Source organism: Hippoglossus hippoglossus, chromosome 18 (assembly GCF_009819705.1).
Source record: "Hippoglossus hippoglossus isolate fHipHip1 chromosome 18, fHipHip1.pri, whole genome shotgun sequence".
Taxonomy (NCBI): Eukaryota; Metazoa; Chordata; class Actinopteri; order Pleuronectiformes; family Pleuronectidae; genus Hippoglossus; species Hippoglossus hippoglossus.
In genome coordinates, this window is record NC_047168.1 from 9,622,116 (window position 1) to 9,636,918 (window position 14,803).

A 14,803-nucleotide genomic window follows, 5' to 3' on the forward strand; every position below is an offset into this window, starting at 1 on the left:
AGGAGCAAATGGGTGTAGAACTGCAGAGGGCGGCAATGATATGTACAGGGATGGCCCCCCGAGTTCCATGTTATCTGTGGAGAAGGGAGGGGGGGAGACCTCACTGCAAATTTACCCAGAGTGCTCTCATACAGCAGCAGCAGGAGCAGCAGCAGCACATGCCTCGCTCTTCATCTGCTCCTTTTTAATCAAGAATCTGGGACTATTTATGGTTCCATTTTACGGGCTTTACATTAGCGTGTAATATGTCGCAGCGAAAAAACAGGACATCACAACACACGGAGAATACAAAGCACCCGATCTCCTTTTTTACTGCCGCAGTAATGGACATGTTTTTTTTTTCCATTTCTGCAGAATACCACTGATATTGGTGTTTCTAGTGCTTTTTAACAGCTTGTTTCTGTGCCCCAGCAGCACGGCAATAACACCCTTTATCAAGAGCTGTTAAGGTGCACTGTGAAAATTTCAAAGCAGGTGTGAAAAGCTTCCTATAGGTCAAATAAACCCGGTGTCAGGCTGATGTGCTGGACTCTCTCCACAGTCTTTTTTAATTCAGGAAAAAGAGCACAGTGTGTGTGGGCCACTGCCAGGAAATGGAAGGATGTCAGCAATTCAGTCAGTGCAGTACTTGCATACTTCCACATCACGTGGAACTCCGGGAATGTGAGTGAGACAACACTTTCTTCCACTAGGATTCTTGCAAAACAACCTCTGCCACAGGTTTATGTTCTCAGATTACAGTTAATACTTGCGGTTTTCCATAAGGCGACAATGATGAACCACAAGTGTAGGTGGAAACGCACAAAAAACGAGAAGTCGCTCCGAAAGAATTCACTGCATAAACATCTCACTTTTAGGCTGAGTCCACACCCTCCACCAGTGTGTCACTGATGTGTGCAAGCTTAATGGGATTGGATCTAAATTTAGAGGGATCGTGTCTCGCTTGTATTTAAAAATTTGGATTGCGGATACCTGGACAAATTGCTACTTTGCACAGCGCTTTCCGACGATGTGTCATGACAAGGAAGACTCGCTGCTGCCAAAAAGGACGCGGGACCCGGGTTCTATTTTAGGGGGGAAACTGGGAGGGGAGCGGCACCGTGCCCCCCACCCCCCACCTCTCTTCAGCGAGCGCGAGTAAAAGCCGGATGGCACCCTGTAGCGGCGTTGAAGGACAGGTGCGGAGATGAGTTCCTGACACACGTTGGCACGCACGCTCAAAATCACCCGTCTTGTCGGGGCTTGACAGGGTTCATTTTGTCGGCGAGGGTTTGACTTGACAGGTTGGCAGAGATGCAAATGATCATTTCCTGCTCCTTTTCTTTATTTTTTTTGGAGCGTGTGATTCCATTAAAGCCAAAGGTTGGCAGACGAAGGTTGCTTAAGCATTCGGTGTTGTAAGACAGCATGTCGGGTCCGTCTTGGGCGGGTTGATGGACTCGTGATTGGCAGATTTTTATGACTGAACTGGCACAGTGCAACAACTGTGCGAGGGCAGAGTCAACACGTTTGAAATCTTGAAGGGTCTTGATTGGCTCGGCGTCATAGCGTGCACATTTTAAATTCACTGTACAGTCCTAAATCTGCCATATGAAAAAATAAAGTTCATCTCAATCGTTTAATTATGAATTAATTCAATGAATGTGCAAATGGGTTCATCTGAGACATCTTGAGATTTGTAAATATTTTGAAAGTATTTGTTATAGGGCGTGCAGAAGAATAGGCACAGAAAGGGCCCGCTGATGGGCTGGGGAATAGCAGGCTGCGATGCACCATCTGGCCTATTCTGCATATCCTTTTTCCATTTGAATTGCAGATTGGAGGTAGAGGGGACATTTTTTTTGCAATGTGAGCAATGGCACACGACCAAAGCTGGAACAACAAACCGTTGGAAGGGGATCGTTTCCGGTGAAAAATAATAACGACAAAGACTTAATTGAGAAGCTGGAACTTTCACTGCATTTATTTGTCACCGACATAGATGCACTTGTTGCCTCGATGTCCAGGAGGAGTTGGTTCTATTGCGGGTGAAGAGCGTGGAAGTCAAAATAATCTTAACTGAAAGTCCACGTGCAGGTACTTTCCTGACCTTTCCACCCTTGGCTTGTGGTCTTCGTCAGTCAATAGACTTTTACCTTGTGATAACAGGTGGTCTTATAGTGGAGAATAACCTCTGTCTCTGTTTATTGGCGTCAAACGGTAAATATTTTTTTGTCAAAGTAGTTTTTCCAACGTCAACATTAGTGGTTTGCTCATTTTTAAACATTTCCGCTCAAATCCCACTTTCGAAAGTGCTGATTCACTTCCAGTGCAAGTAAACTGCAATTTACACAACCTCAAGTTCTCTGCAGCTAATTGCCATGGTTATAAACTCCCGCACTGTTATCATTGCCCTTAATAATTACAGTCATTTCACTCGCAAGGAATTTAGCTTCACACATCTTAGATGCTCGTGCACCCACACACACCCCCATCATGGACAATTTCAAGGACTTTGTTTTACTTAACACTTTGAAAATGTCAGCCATAATGTGCAACTGTGGTCAGTGTTTATGAACAACCATAAAGGCAAACTTAGTGTAGCGTCACAGCCAAGCTATTATACAATAAAAGTTAATGTCCATGAAGAGAGGGGAAGGGAACGGAGGACAATGCAATCATTAAATAGGAAATTACTGCTGTGTCACTCAACTGAACGCTGGGGATAATAACAGCTTTGTAGGTTTTAGTGAAATGGTAAATGCAGTTCAGAAAATTTCAACAGAAAGTGGGAAAATGGCGGATTTTATAGGGCCGGGAAGAAGAAGACAATAATGGGATTCGATGTATACGACAAACCTAAAGAACATACTGTGATTTCTCAAAAGTGAAAACACTTAATAACACCCCAAGGCGTCGAAAAAAAAAAACACATCTGCAGAGTAGTTTTGAGAGGGAGCCAGGATTTATGAAACTCTCAAAACTTGGCCACTGACTCAGAGCAGACAGGAAAAATCAATAGAAGCAGATGCCCTATTTTCCCTTCGTCTTGAAAACAGATATATATATTTTTGTAAAAAAAAAAAAGCCCTATCTCAAAGGTTAATGCTTCTTCTCTCTGCCCAAGTAGGAGCACTTGAGCCTGGGGACACGAGGTCTGATGGAAACAGGAACTGGAATCGAGTGCGCGTGGTCAGGAACATCTCTGGCATTTCATCCTCCACTGGAAGTGATGCAACGTTGCCCTGACATTACTCGGCCGCGAGAAGATAAATCAGTTGCAGACAGAACCCGGGCCACTTTGCGATGTCTCGTTTCTGAAGCCAAAATATTGCCGGCATATCGAATATGTCAAGTTGATACAGTTTGCGTCGGCAGAGTTACGAGCGATTAATGAAAATACATTAAAAACGAGGATTTAAATGCCGTAAATGGGGGGTGAAGCGAGGTTCCGACGGCGTCGCAGTGCATGGTCAGAAAGTTTATTTATGAAACACATTTATTCTTTATGCTGTTATTCAGAGCTGAAAGCAGTGCACTGAGATAATGGAAGGTTCCCGCTGGGTCACGGAATATAAATCTTTTTCTTGCCCCCGAACCCAAAGCTTTGCTGTGTGTCTGTATATTTGTTTGCTGGAGGTTGAAGTAATAAGACATTCCCTGAGTGAGTACCGTTGGGTTTCGAGTGGTTTGTGGCCGTGTGCGCTGGGTGGCTTTCAAGAGGCGACCGAACGGAAACGCATCAGGTATCCGTGTTAACTTATCCACCTCGGTTCAAGGCCCCAGTCGCCGCACGCCTTTTGTGTCAACTTAATCAAAAGAGCTTTGCACAGCGTATTTGTTTACATAAAGAAATGCATCCCACGCTTTCCCGATGGCAGCTCCAGACCACCTACTTATCAACAAACGCTTTGGGGCAACAACCACTTTTAAAAGAGCAACTAGTAGACACTTGTGCAGGATATTATTCCCCTTTCTTCAGCGTGTCATATATATATAATACTCTTTGATTCTCTGAGCTCTCTGGACTAGGAGGGACGACTCGCTGCAGACAAAGGCAGAGGAGCAGGCTGACCCCGGGAGAGGACAAACAGCGAGCTGCCACAGACAGCAGATTACACTTTATCACATTTAAAGCACTGGGACCTTGAAATAATGCACCTTTAATATAATTACCTGCCGGTGGCGCAAGAGGGGGAAGAAACACACACACACGTCTTTTGAGTGTCACTTCATATCTGGCCTGACCTTCGGTGAACCACTTAGAATTTCTGCTGGCGTAAAATCTTTTGTCCCGCTAAACTTGATTTTCGCGCATGAATTGAATGACGGAGGCTTTTAATCTGAGCCCCAGACGGTTTAATTAAGTCTTTTCCTTATCAGTGTTTTTTTCTCTCGATAAGGTCTGTAAAATTGGTTCTAAAGGTATATTGATTAAGGTTAACTAGAGAGAAGTGATAATGTAGCTTTTTTTTTTTCAATTCAAACTTTTTCTGCGAAGCCTGGAAATCACAGAGATAAAGATCAGAAAAGCCTGAACTCTGAATGAGAGAAAAATCAAGACTTACATTATGATTTTTTAATCAGGGCCTATGTTTGCTTTAGATTTGTTTTTCGAAAGGATTTAATTTTTCATAGCATCCCTTGTCTCTTGTCTAATAATCAGTTTGAGATGATTATTTCTTTCTTTGTCAAGTTGAGGCTTATTGTTCAGTGACCTCACAGCTGATCTTACCCAGGCTTGTTGGCATTTTTCTGTTACTTGTTTCTAATGATTGTCACTAAGTAGCTAGTTTAACTGTGTGGAGAGATCATGTGTCCATTTTTTTATCGTATCTACAAATCTCTTGTTCCCCTCATTTTGGATAAGGCAATATCTATCTGAAACATCTGAACAAATCTGAATTACATTTGGAGAGTCTGGAATTATTTTCTATGAATTTGTAGCTTCCATGTTAGTGGATGGGACACGGATCAAGCTAAACAGTTTAAGTACACGTTGCATACATTTTACTCTTCTGTCATGATGTATGTTCAAGTCTTCGTTTTAGTTGTAGGTTTGGTCTTAATTTGTTAGTTTGATGCTCATAAAAACACATTGAAATGTCGTGATTGACAGCTGAGACTGACTCACTCGCAAGTGGTCAAACGCGTGTATCGATGGTGACGTGCTCTATCCCCGCTGTGTGTACACTCTAACTCTTAATGCGCAAGATGGTAGCATTTATTTTTAGCTTGTTAGATTTTTTTGGGATTTGTACAAACTGATTTATCCAGACAGTTAAACTCAGAGCATAGATTATCTTGGAATCATGTTCTTTATGTGTTATTAATTCCCTGTATTGCTGATGGTTGTACACTTCTACATCACTGCAGCAACAACAAAAAGTGCAATAGCTACCCAGTATACTTGGTAAATGGTTTTGTATTTATATAGCGCTTTTCTAGTCTTGATGACCACTCAAAGCTCTTTACAGTACAGTTTTACATTCACCCATTCACACACATTCACGTTACTTACGTTCTGTAACTGCTTTCGGTGGACGCTGCCATTCCAGTTTTGAATTCAAACAGGGCAACAGCAGTGATCGCTCAAGACAGAATGGCTGCCCCCCAATTTACGATACGTGTCGTTACAAATGGAACTATCTTGCCTGTGTTATTAAAATACCATTGTCATTACCACCAGCCGTGACACGTGTCGCCAAATCAACCAGGCCTGACATTTTAATACTCATCATTTTTGGAAAAATAACCCGGTTTTGAAACGGTTCAGAAGAACCTTGATCTTATTCACTGTCTGTAGAAATGAATACAAAAAAACCCCCACTCCTACCATCTGAATCCTGTAACGTAAATCAAATCTTACGAAAACGTTAGCTCGCCGCGTCCAAGCGCCACGCGTGTGAGCCGTTGCTTTTCATGTTGGGGTCGGCTGGATGTGTTTGCCCGGACAGATTATAATTTGATTGGCTCCACTGGTAATGATCTGCATTAGCTCCATTATTGGAAACTATAAAACCCAGCAGAGAATGGACTCAATCTTGTTAATATCAATTTCCTTAATGCTAAAAGCACTGAGGTAGATATCCAAAGGGAGATGTAGCCGGGGAGACAGAGAGGCGAAGGGGAAAGACATGTTCTGATGCGCTACAGCAAAGCGAAAGCGTATCTAATCTGACACCCAGCACTCCTGGCTAATGTCTTGATAGGGCATAAGTGGATCATTTCTGCCCTTAGAAAATTTTCTCTGGTGCAGCTTAAAAAGAAAGAGACTGAGAAATCTCTGCCTTTTCACTGAACCGTGCCCCCTGTTCTCTTACTATTTGTGTAATATTTTCTCTGTCTCCAGCCTTATTGATTTTGGATTACAGTCGCTTTATGTTTCCCTGTATCCCGTGCTCTGGTACAGTGAGATACCTCGCCATGCTGCCTACTGGAGAGTAGCTTTCCAGCTCATCCAGCCCAACGGCTGTTTACAGTCCTCCGTTGCATTGCCTCAAATGTCAAAACAAATTCCTCAACTCTGCACTGTTCCGCAGTGTGTGTTTTTTTTTTTTTAATTGTGAAATACATGTCCAGGTTGATGCTGGAGTTCAGAGGAACACGGACATCCATCACCTCTTTGCGTTGTCATGGCTCAGATGAAAGTATGTTTTCTCCATGTGGAGCTTGAAGAGGAGTTATCTCACCCTGGTGCCCGGCAGTGGTGCAGACGTGTCCAGCTACAGTGTGATAATCTGCCGCTTTTATACTCCACAAGGTTTGAGATAAACAAATCACTATTTATTTTTATGTTTATAGCATCTTTGCTGCGCTGTGAAGGTTAAAGTACAGGACACTTGCCGACTAATTCTCCTCGAGGAGCTGCCTTGACTTTGCAGTGGAGATACAGTGAATGCCTCATTCAGTAGCTGTCTCACCTCTTAACGTACGCTTTCATATGCAAATGTTTGACCAATAGATCAATTTTGGGAAACGGTTACCACTCCTTTTAGCGTTTGCTGGACTAATCCCATATAGGAGGCCAGAGCCAACGGCGTTGTGATGCTGCAAGTCAACAATTACCCAGCGGACAGTGGAAATGACAGGGTAGGCATCAGCCGTTCCCGTGTCCTCACCCGCCACGATTGATGAGTTCATTTATCGCTCCCTGGCCCTGTCCTCTGCCTTTTTCTCCCCTCGGTTGCTATGAAAATGAATAGTCCATTTAAAATGAGAAAAAAAAAAAGAAAAAACCTGTCTTTACAATACCACAGAGGCATATTTATATCATCTTAAAGGGGAGGTTTGAGGTCACCCTCCAGTCCTTCCCCACTGACATTTTCTGACTTGACATTCTGTGACATTTCCAGTTAAATATTGCTGATATTCCTGCAGTGGAATTAAAAGCATGTCTAAAAGGGACACCAGCATTAAAGCTCTTTCTCTCCCTGCCTCCCTATCTTCCTCCCTCACTCCCTTCTTCTCTCCCCCCCTCTCTCCGTCTCCTCGACTCCCTCCTCTTCGCACAGCAACACAGGCTTACATGCACTACCTACTAAGTGCGGTTGACTTGCATCACCAGGTATTAGAGGAGGTCTTTTTAATCCAAAAGGATTACCAAAAATTCTATCGCCCATAATACACAGGAGACAGACACAAAGTGCGTGACTGGGGAAAGCTTATGGGGCTATTTTGAGAGAAAAGACTGATTAAGATGCAGGAACATGTCAAGAAGCAAACATGCAGGAGAGACGAAGATGGCCTTAACAAGTGTCCTACATATGTACAAATGGACCCGATGAAGACTATGACGAATCTAAACTCACTCACTTGCACTTAATTTGGTTTGTAGCATTTTTCTCCATTAAGCTTGTTTTGTTTTATTATCATTTACAGCTACTGCCCGCTGTATGCATGCAGGAGCTATTTCCCAATTCAAGGACCAATAGCGTCAAAGCAGCGTCTTCAGGCATTCCCATTTCGAAGGCTCATCCAATTGCATCCTCTTATCCACAAGCAACAAAGGCTCCCACTGGCGAGTCCTTCCTTTCCCAGGATTCATTGCGTTTCGGTGACATCGCTTCGGTACACATGTTGAAAGACCAACGAAAATTAAAGCGTTCTCATCGTGTCCAAGTGCTGCCCTGTTGCTAAGCAACAGCGATTGCGGAAATCCTTCGTAAACCAGGCCGTCTCATTTCGGTTCGGCCTTCACGGTCTAGACGGGCGGCAACAACAATAAGACTATAAGAATAACGGAATAAAATAAATATATGACGTGTTAAGACGTATTAGGTTATTTATATGTATGACTTATCCGACCTGCTTTTTTTCAACTTCAATTTTCTAGATTACAAAGCCACAGTGACATAGTTGCTTTTGATTGGATGGCACTTGAGATGTGTCTGGTAAGAGTCAAGCCGAGGAGTTTCTCGTGTTTTCATGGTGCAACTCAACGTAGTGAACAGCGGATCTGAAACTAGCTCGTAGCTACTGGGAGCTTCGAGAGGACCTCACATAGCAACCCAGTTGAAATATATTGTTCCAGTTGATCAGTCTGTAATTAAAAGAAAGCACAATAATCAATGTTGACAGTCACCTAACAATCATAAGTCTTGTATTTCATTCCCTCCACAGGGTTGCATGATTTGGCCAGTCACTCCAGTGAGTGTTACATCAGTGCGACGTGTGCTCTTACTGGCAATGCTGTGTGCATACAAGGTCCTTTAAGTGTTTCCTATTGATTCATCAGACCATTAGCTCCGACACACCACAGAATCCCTAAAAGCAAATGCTGACATGCGATCAGCTCTCAGTGCTTTAGTTGAACAAAGCACCTTTTTAGTCTAGTCATGGTGATTCACGTCTTTTCCCCTCATCAGGATGACGTCAGCATGAACTACTGCTCCTGTTGCTAGAGAGAGAAGTGTATGTCATAACACATCAGTATTATGTACTATTAGTATTATGTGTTTGGTGAGCTCACCTCAGCAACGGGGGAAAACACTTGTCTGCAAAGTTTATCGTGTATTTAAAGCATCTTTCTCAGACATTATTCAGATTGTTATAATAACTCTTATCTTGTCACATTTAATGTCTTGAATCTTATCTAATTACATTATACATGTATATATAGAACTGAATCAAGATTTGATTGATTTCGATATGAATACAAATCCTTTACTCACTGTAATCACTGGATTGGGGCTCACTGATAATTGAATATTGATCAGGCAAAGCAAAAAACTCAAATCGGATGGAAATGTAAGAATAAAAACACAAAGAAATATGAAGTTGACCTCGTGAAAACAGTTGCATATTCAAACATGCAGCTGACCCAAAGCAAAGTGGGTATTAATTTGAGGTCTTGTCACATTCAATCACATCACAATTCAATCTTCTTTTAGCTCTAACTTCATTTATTCTCCTCCATTTTTCCACAGTCACATAAAAGTTCTCACTAACCCTCTCACATTGTGCGGACTCATCTGAACCTTTGTTATTCTAAATATTGAAAAAGAGATATTTTAAGCTTTATATTCACTATTTACACTGACATATAGTCAGAAGTTGGTTTCTTACGAGTTGCAGCTCGACTCTTCTTCCTGTGGTTAGTCATTATGCTCGTCTCACCTTGGCGGCAGAGCCATGCGCTGTATCCGGCTCGGACTGATTCATGTGCCACGTCTCCACTCCCCACACATCATCCGCGCTCATCACACAGAATCTCTGTAAATAATCCATGATAAATATGGTACTACACCCACTCTGGATTTTATTTTTTTACTTCCATCGCCAACAAGATAATAATCAGTGCCTATAGGGGGGTCACTGAGTAAAACCATAAACGCTCCGAGTCTCTAAACCCTTCAAGTGGGATATTTTGAGATGAGTCTGCAGAGTAGAGCATTTTAACAGTGGGACGGAACCAGATCTGTGGCCGGAGATAGCAATTGATCGTAATCAAAATGTAAAGTAAGCCTGAGCCATCTCGCTAATGGATTTAATAGTTTTTTTGACCAGAGAGGTGAATCAATCTTAAGATATTGACCACAGGATCCTGAAGGATTACGGATGGGCCAAAGGGTCGCAGGGCAGACCAGTGTTTTTGCTGCGAGGAGGCTAGTACTTGGATAAAGTCCCCGGTTCTAAGCAGTTTAGCATATTGAATCGAAATTAACCCTCCTCTGAGGGGGGGGAGGCCAAGACGAGCAAATCCTCTTTCGTTTGTTAATTCATTCATCAGTCCGGGAATGACAGGACTGCTTAAGAAGCGGCGGCCATGCTCAGTTTGCGAAAGTTTGTCCACAGACGAAATCCTTCCAGTTACTCGGCGGCAGCTGTTTACTCCATCCAGCCAGCAGGAAGTTATCAATATTGAATAGATTTCATTTTCGAAATGCAAACACTAAAATAAAAGCGTGTGTAGCCCCACTGTGGCTGAATGACGTTCTTTCTCCGTCGCCAGGTTCCACCGTGAATATTTCCTTGAGGATAATACCGGATCAAATGCTCATGATATTGACATAGTAAGCACGGTGGTGATGGAGGGTCTCAGCAGTTAGTGGCCCTCAATGGAGCACAAACAATAACTTCTCTTGCAGCCAGTGTCAGAACCAATCAATAGCGCAGTTAAAAAAACTCCAGTGAATAAAATATGGATTATGAGCGCTCTCTGCCTTCATCTCACATCCGTGGGTGTATATGCATCTGGCATATTCTCTCAGTAAATAAACCACCAACCTATCTATTTACGTGCTGTTGACACTGGCACCAGACCATGCAATCAACACAGCGCACTCGCCTCAGTTTTGCGAAATTAGAAGTGGAATTTTTGATTGTGCCATTAAAGAGGGCCCTCATTATGACTAGGCAAGGACAATTTGCATGCTCTGTTCCACAGAATCCGAATGAGGGTCCAATCAATTACACTCATTATCCAGGCAACTGATTGGTATGTGGTCAGACGCCGCACCCCGACGAGGCAGCGCCGTGGTTACCGGGCAAGCTACGACACACACACACACACATCACGATCACAAGAAAGAAAGAAAAAACAAAGCAAAACAGAAGTTAAGCAGCTTGCCCTTTCCTCATGCGTGCAAACACACTCCCTCGAAGACACAAACACACACAAACACACACACACACACACACACACAAAGATACAATGCATGTTTAATGCGTGATGATGCCGCTGTAGCAGATCAATTAGCACTTTAAAGCGTTTAGGATTTCTTTGTTTTGTTGTTTCTCACGACCAAAAATGTGTGTGCGTATGTGTGTGTGTCTCTGTGTATGTTATATATATATATATAATTGTGTTGATTCAACCAGGAGTCATGGGCTTATTTATAGTAATGAAGACACATTTTTTTTACACCATTCTTTGTCTATTCAAATAGACGTGTTGCTATCATAATGGTTTTCAATGCTGCCAAGCTGCGGAAGTAAAATTACTTTTGTAATGTAAAAAACAATCCGAATCGTTGATCGACAGAAAATTAATTTGCAAATGTTTAGATAAGTTACTAATTGTTTGTCATTTCTTAAAGAAAAGCTCCAACTGCTCACTGGCTGCAGCTTCTCCAGTGTGTGGAGTTGCTGTTTTGTCATGTTAGATCATTAAATGTTAAATATCTTTGTTCTTTTACTGCTGCTCAGACAAAACAAGACACTTATAGATGTCTTGATCTTTTGGAGACTGTGACAAGATATCAGCATTAAGCAGAAATGTGACAATAGAACCATGAATATGATTTCTAATGCAGCCATGTGAAAGATTTATTCCAAAATAATAACCATAAAACAGCCTAAGAGTTGTCTTAAATCATCCCAATAACCAGTAACAGAGAGCAGTTAAGCTGTATCCAGTTTGGGGAAACAGCAACATGTACCATTGAATCCCTGATACGGGTTGAACAGATGTTTGCTTCACTTTCTTTCTTTTTTTTGCCATTCGTCAGTACTATAATCAATTTGAACACGTATTTTGAGGTCAAACTGTGAATTAGTTTTGGCTGGGTGACAGTGCACCCTTCAAGTCTTTAGTTTTTAAACGTGATGTTGAATAAGTCTGTTATTTTTAATGCGTGAGCTTATCTGGGAATCGCTCAGCAATGTTGTACTGTAACTGCTGGCAGACATTACAGAGGTTGGTTGCTCCCGCCCACACAGTGTATCTGTGTTGTAGATGAGAGCAGCCTCACCCACCACCCTAGTTTAAATATTAATAAAAACGCACGTGACCTGTGTTTGTCTGAGTTTTTGCAGCTTCTGAGGAAATCCCCCTGCGAGGCTCCCCTAACAGCCAGGAGAAGTGCTTGCGAATGTAGCGCCCACCGACACTTTGCCAACTTGAGGAAAGCCTTGGCAGTTATTAGATAAGGTTTCCTTCGCCTCGTGGTGGTAACCAGACTGCTTCCCTGCCACGGGCTCAGCTCGGCTGCAGGGCAATGTACGCTCCCATGAGTATCTCCGAGATCATCCTGCTATTGGCAGGTTAAATGACTGGAAAGCAGCCAGATGCACGACGGCCCGCCACGAATCAGCTCAACCCTCTTGCAAATATGCGCCTGAGCGCAGTTTCGGTCGGTAATAGATGCTGCATTTCAGTGTTTGTGAAAGAACACACGGTGGCTTGAGTAATCAATGCTGCATTAACCTCTCTCATCAGAGAGATATTTGCAGCCTCAATTTAAGCTACGGCTGCTCATGTTTTGTGCATTAAACCACAAATACCATGATTGCTTTGCCTATTTGCGCTCGTCTGTAGAGAGTTGTTCTTGTTGACAGAGCTATTAGTCTGAGAGATACCACAAAATTCATCATAGTCACCCTGCGGTTGTTTCACAAATTCATCATTTCATTACTTTTCCGCAGAGGGTGGCGGTGGGGCGAGGGGGCTGCCGGAGACACCATGTTGGTGATAACATCGAAATCCCAGAAGAAAACAACACACAGCGGTGCTGTTAGGGTGTGGCGCTGGAATACAATCCCCAGTAATTGCCAAAACAAGGGCAGGAATTAAAATGTAAATTCATGAGAGCTTGGTTAGAGAACATAAAAAGGTTTTCATTATATCTTGATCAGAAAGCCATTTATCTCGCGGCTCTCAATAAGTCCGGCCCCGTAACCTGTCGGACAGATAATTAATGTCTGCTTATTGAGTAAATGAAAGTCATTATCTTGATTTCCTTTAGATAATTTATCTGTCTGTGCTTCACGGTGAGGACACTTTATGGTGCGGGCCACTTTGGCTCAGCAGGCATTGATCACCGTCTCAATATATGCAGCAAAATAATCAGCTGTCAGGTCGAGGTGCGCTTTGTCAAAAAATGAAATGCGTAAACAACCTTTAAACAAATTTAAAATCATAAAAATCTGTAAAGAGAATCTGAAGCTCTCTCTTCTGGATGTGCATCACAGTCTTTTCTTCTGTTAGAGTGCCCCCACATATCTACAAAGCCCACTCTCAAACGTAGATCTCACACATCAGGACGAGGAAACCATGGCAACCAACATACATACATACATTGATTGCCACAGAATTACACATGTGCAGTTAATAAGTAGTTTGCTGCATTAACACAGACACAAAGAAGAGGCTGCGATTTGAAAATGTGTTTTTACATACAGCAATTACTGGTTTTTTTCGCATTCGACATTTGCATAATAACCGCAGCTACGTGCGACTAGTGTTTCACAGCTCACGCTCTAAATGTCACACGCTGATGTGCACTAGTGGTCACAGACTCAAATAAATAAATAGAGAGTAAACTTACTTTTCTGTTTTTCTTTCTTACAGAATTTTTTTTGAACAATTGGAAGATGATGTGCGCCTGGACCCGACTGTGGCTCCGACGTTAAAGCAAATCAAAGGAAATTCACGGTTCGATGCCCTCAACTGACGACAACAGGTAATTTTATTGGAACACACAGTGGATGGCGGTGGTGCCACCTTGACATTGGTTGCCACTCGCCAATAAACCAAAGGAAGATGCAAGTCTGGCTAATAAGGTGAATAGGGGCTTATAAAGTAGTTTAGTAGATGGCGGTAAAGCATTTTTACGTTGGTTGCCACCAATAACCCAAACAAAGAAGAAGAAGAAGATCAAGCAAATATTAGAAACTCAAATGTAAAAAAATAGCGCGTTAATCTTCTTTGACAATTCCACAGCATCTCACTCTGAGGGTTTGGCTGCATTTCTCACTCCTGACACCCTTTGCCTCGGATGACATGCACTTGTACTTTTCTCCCTCCCTTCTTTCTTGTGGGATTTGGCTGAGCAAAGCAGCCGCGTCCCGCTGTGAGCCCTCAGGGGCGAGTGGAGTCTGCGGCGCTTATCGCCCAGGTGGACATCCAGCCGGAGAGAGGCCGCCGCGGCACAGCCGGGCCCAGGCGCCCTCGATGGCGTGCCCCCGGTCGTGTGCCTTGGCTCGGCTGCTCCCTGTCGTCTGGCTCAGCGGGGGGGCTGCGGTCGCTCCTCGCTGACAGGGGTTGTCCCTCGGCCCAGCGGAGGGTGGAAATAAAAGCAGTGTGACTTCTCGTCTAATGGGCCGAGACACTACTGTGAGGTTGCGTAACCGAGGGTGTTTATACTCGTGTGCAGCGGCAGGCAAACATACAGTTGGTGGCTGTTAGGGCTGCGTGGGATGCTCATGCCTTAGGCTTATATTTAAACCCACTGTAAGGTAGTTGCCATTGTGAATGTCCTCCTTTATCCTGCATCTGCCCTACATTAATGCTGCAGACGATTCTTTGTTGAACCAAATCAGTACAGTGTCAAGCGAAGCTCAAGTGCTCTCAAGCAACTAGTTGCCAGACCAGAATTTGTAA

General features: G+C 43.2%; 1 long non-coding RNA gene across 1 annotated transcript in view; it reads left to right on the forward strand.

Annotated features, from left to right (window-relative positions):
- LOC117779081 overlaps positions 1 to 14,803 on the forward strand; it is a 105,732-nt gene that overhangs the window by 63,737 nt on the left and 27,192 nt on the right. The window contains exon 2 of the long non-coding RNA XR_004616921.1: positions 13,772 to 13,983. This is a non-coding gene — a long non-coding RNA (uncharacterized LOC117779081). The remainder of the gene's footprint in view (positions 1 to 13,771; positions 13,984 to 14,803) is intronic.